Genomic DNA, 5,151 nt, shown 5'->3' on the forward strand with positions numbered 1-5,151 from the left:
GCTAAAACAAATTCTTAAAAGGTTATTAAAATTATTATTAAAATTACTAAATTACTAAATTATTAAAATTACTAAATTACTAAATTATACATGTAAAAAAGGGGATGATTCTGGAAAAATAAGTAGAAAATGTGCAATTAAATTTTTGATATGAAGCTTTGTTTTCAGATAACATTTTCAATAATTTATAAAGCAATAAATTCATCGTGCGTGAATATCTGTTTTATGTGTATTCTCGATTATCCGAGTAATACAATAAATACAAACATGAACAGAGATAATAGTCTACAGCAAGATTTTTTAAATCGAGACATAGATAGTATCTGATGAATATTTTAAATAAGTTTTTCTGAAAATAAAGCTTCATATGAAAACATGTTATGCTATCAGTTTTGATTTATTTTTTCACGTAGAATCATTTCCGTTTGTATTACGATTTTCGGAATATGTAAATGCATATGTAAATATAAATTTCATTGATATACGTACATATATAAGAAGAAGTTGTGGATCCCTCTATATAATCCTAAAAAAAAAATGAAGAACATATCCTAAAAGAATATATTCTAAAAGTTCACTATTAGGGCCAAAATAAAGTGTAACAAAATAAGCCATCTATCATTATAGATAATAATCCGGGTTAATTTGTTAGTAGGCAGGAACGTGCGCGACAGATCGATGTTGTTTAATGATTCAGCATAAACTTTCTCGTTCGAGAGAGCGCATTGCGAGAACTGTATAGCGCATGGGCGGACGAGGGATGCGAGCGAAGGTCTTTAAATACCTAGTTACCTGGATAAATCGTATCCAATAACAAAACATCTCTCGGCTTAGTACACGTTTCTAATAAGGGAGAGAGGAGGATTAATTATGAAAGAAAAAAAGGTGAGATGGCATGAACGCGATAGAAATGGAGGAGTCCGCGTTGTACAGCGAAACGGCGTTTAGTCAGGGGTTGACCTGAATTCAGGTGGGGTGAATCAATATCCTGCCTGTCTGCCTGCGTAGCTGGCTAGCTGGCCGCGTGCTCTGTTCGTTTCGCAGTTACCGTAGCAACCAGGCTCCTTCCTTTATTAAAATATGACCCATGTCCTTTTCTAGATATATTACCATCGTACCATCGTGTTCCACATAATACGCGACATTAGAAAAAGATTAGGGAATGATCAGGATTATCTTTGAAAGCGCGTGAATTCCAAAGGATGTGGAATTCCAGTCAGCCGAATTGCATTGCGATCAACCGGCCGGCGATCGACTCGTCCGATGGTACAGACTAAAATGTAATAGCCTTCGTGACTCTAAGGGTATAACCTTGATGCCTTGAGACTCGTAGGTTCGATGAACTCGATCACCCAGTGTCACGCGAGTGTTCTAGAGCAAATCTCATGGTCTTATCTTCATCGATCCTCTTTAAATATGCGTTAACAAATACTAAACTGATGATCTCTTCTCGCTCTTTGTCGAATACTTTTCGCACTTTATACTCGGTCGAGATTCATCGCATACCGAACTGTTGTTATACTGTCTCGGTTTTTGTATTATGAGTCGCGTACGATGAGTCGCGAATAAAGTCAGTGATCGGCTATAATATCAGAACTGTTTTTTCGCACGTTTTCCTGACACGCATTCTGACATATTATTCTATGATTTCCGGATTCCTTTATTCTTATCAAATTTTTTTTGAGAGAAAACCTGATAAGATTTTCCTAAAATAATTTTCAACAGAGATTAATCTTATAGTTTGAAAGAAAATATGATTGGAACTGCGAAAAAATTAGATTTTTCCCTGTTTATGTATATTATTATTTTCTTTACATCTTCGTGCGCGAGCTAATTAGAATGATTTTGACGTTGGAATATCTTATATAAAGCTGTTAATGAGACTCTCAATGATGCTATCGTTTGAAGAAATAAAAGGCAATTATATACTGCTCTTCAAAAAGGATAAATTCAATACAAATGTGACAGTTAATTAATTAATATTAAAATGTTAATCAATAAGTTTACTTCGTCATATTTTGAAATCATTAAAAATGATACTTAGTAATTTCTAAACATCTTGAAGTATATTCAAATCTGTTACTTATTCAACATATGAAGATGATTTACAGTCATTTTTTAAATAAAAAACTGATAGTTATTGATTCCATTACTGAAAAATATCGCGCAATCTGCATTTAGTCTCACTAATGTTACAATTATCTTTATCGATCTTATTTTAATTGCTATCGCCCACGGAGATAGGTTATCGTTTTCACTATTTCGGGCAGAGATGCAGCGTTTAACTTTTAAACAGCCAGCTAAAAACAGAAGTCGACAGCCGTCGCTATATTAGCATGGCACCGGTTTTTGTTTACGAAATGATTAATGCCGCTTCATTGAATCCATTGCATTTCTGTCGCGGATTGCCAGACCAGGCGGCAACGATATTTGGCCGCATCGATGAACCGAATAAACATCCAGGTCAGCACATGTGATAGCCTCGAGAGATCGTTTAACGAACGAAGAGAGAGAGAGAGAGAGAGAGAGAGAGAGGCTGCTATACATACTCTAAAATCCGCTACGAGGCGAAGAAATCTATTTATACTGCGGTAACGAGCTCTTGTGTGTGGGATAGCGCTTCTCTGAAACGGAACTCGCGGAATTTCCTCGAGAACGCGCAATGTTCGTCAGAGATACTCGAATTCGCATAGCCGAATGGCGCATGACGGGATAACGCCAAATGATTCACTCTACCATGCATGTGCTTGAATACGAGACGGTCACGAGATGCGGGCAGATCAACAGAATAATATACTTTACGCAACTGATAGCCCTCCAGAAAGCTGCCATTCATTCTTACAAGAACATCTTTATGATATCACGAATTGGAGAAATGAGCACAAGATAATTCATCTTTTTCCAAATAATAATTTGCATAATAATTTGAAAAAGTAGCTTTATTTGGCATTTTTATTTCTTGGCACTGTGACTTTCGCTCAGTCCGTGTCTTGACATTTGGAACTTCTCAAATCTTTCATCATAGGTATATATATTTGAATATTACAGTCTCTACTATTCGACAAAGTATAAAATTCTATATTTTTACTGACGTTTTATTTACAGGCATTTAATTTATGGGCACATAAATCAAATGAATAACCCAAGTCTGACAAATTACTCAGCAATTCACTAAATTCAAACGTTTCCATTTGGTTCAGAGATACTCGCCCCAATCTGATTTTATCGCTGATCTTATAGCTGAACGAGAAGGAGGTTTATAAGTTTCCATGATGAAGTGTCAGTTCGAAGATCGAGGTCGATAGGTCAGCTAGAGCAAGTGACAAAGACCGATAGTCTCGAACTCAGCGGAGTAATAGGCTTGCCAACCCTACTTATTGTTAGCCTCCGCTATTTTTAGCTAATATAATTAATCTTGATCCCTTCATCCGCGCCTGTAAGATTACACAGATTGTTAAGAAGGGATGAAAAAGGTCTGCTATGACGAATTGTTTAGACGATACATTCGTAAAAAGATTTAGTTAATGAGAACAAAAGATTGTAATTAATCCTGCGTTAGATCTACGTAGGTATCTTGATATGATAACATTAAATAAAAGTCCCACACACAAACTTTATCCCCTTAATTTTATATAGCTTCTCGCGCTAATGATGGATTCTTTGAGTAAACTAGAGACAAGAATTCTCATAACACAATGTCGAGAATTTAATAGCTTTTGCGTTGTTAGCGATCGGAAGTAGTAAATTGCTTTTTGTCAACTAGAGAACATAAATTGACGAAACTTTATATTCTTCCTTTAATTTCAGTTGAATTCCACTTTAAATTAATAGATTTTTAATTTGGTTTATTAACTCCCGAAGTTATTTAATGTCAAACATTAGAAAGTTATGACGAATCATTTTTTCTCTCTCAAACAGTCGTTAAGAGAAAATCGATTTCTAGTTTATAAACATTAAATCACTAATGGCCGTAAAATTGAAAAGAAAATTAAGTTTCCTTTTTTTTTCTTACTTTCTACGCTTTAAAAATTACTTTACAATTTGTATACTTAATAATGAATAAAAAAATATCTGTTCCATTGACTTTCAGTTATTCTTAAAAATCAATTCTTAGCACAAATTGATTTTTTTCAAAATCATATATTATTTTTATAATGAGATATGTCATTATGCTATCTACCTTATACAGTTTACCGATTTAAACCTAAATCATCTTCGCTCGACGGCTATTAACTTCTGCCAAATCGAGACACGTAATATTGTAGCTCACGTCGAAGTTTGAAGCTGCCAACACGAAGTTATACAATTATACGGTTTTGTACATTAAATACGTAGGTAATGCAAATCGTCGGCCAACTGATTTGTTTTACGAATTTCGTAGATATTATGCGACGATAACTTAGCTATGCGAATATTAGCCTCCTGGAGGTGAATAAAGATACTCCGGAAAAATAATCCGGAAAGATACGGTTGGGAAAATGTAAAAGAAGCTCAAGCGATTCTTTGTGCGTGCGTTGTCCTCTAAAGATTAAGTTTGTAGACATATTTCTTTCCTACTAAGCTGGAAATACTGGAAGCGCGATAAAATACGCAGTTTTTTTAACTTAATTCACTTCACTAGACTTCATGCACGTTTCGTTCTATTATGCATGAATGATTATTTACACAGAAAAAATGGTTTTGCTGAAGTATCTAAAAGTTTATTTGTAGATGCAGATCCGAAAATAAATTTTATTAGATCACGAAAATAATTACGTGGTCCAAACTGTTGGAATGTCAAAACTTCTAGTAGGTTTGTTTTAATGAGTTTAATTGCTTGAACGTTCTACATAATAATTTAGATTGTTCAATAAAATTATTTTCAGATCTATATCTAGTTAAGTTTTTAGATACTTCAGTAAAATCGGAGCGAGAGAGAGAGAGAGAGAGAGAGAGAGAGAGAGAGAGAGAGAGAGAGAATGTGTATGTGTGCGTAACTTTGTTCTGTTGTAAAATTCTTTAATATGATTGATTTAGACATTTAGATGCAGTTAGAAACTAACGGCAAGACTAATCGTATATTAGAATTTTACAACAATTATATATACAATCCAAACAGCATACAATATTTATAAAATATTTACAAAATATTTATAAATATTTATAAGATTT

The 5,151-nt window shown here is 34.0% G+C and overlaps 1 protein-coding gene across 1 annotated transcript in view; it reads right to left on the reverse strand.

Moving 5' to 3' along the window:
• The window catches only part of LOC108693820, a 72,096-nt gene that overhangs the window by 39,030 nt on the left and 27,915 nt on the right, over positions 1-5,151 (reverse strand). The window lies entirely within an intron of this gene.

This window comes from Atta colombica, unplaced genomic scaffold (genome assembly GCF_001594045.1).
Source record: "Atta colombica isolate Treedump-2 unplaced genomic scaffold, Acol1.0 scaffold11, whole genome shotgun sequence".
NCBI classification, from domain to species: domain Eukaryota; kingdom Metazoa; phylum Arthropoda; class Insecta; order Hymenoptera; family Formicidae; genus Atta; species Atta colombica.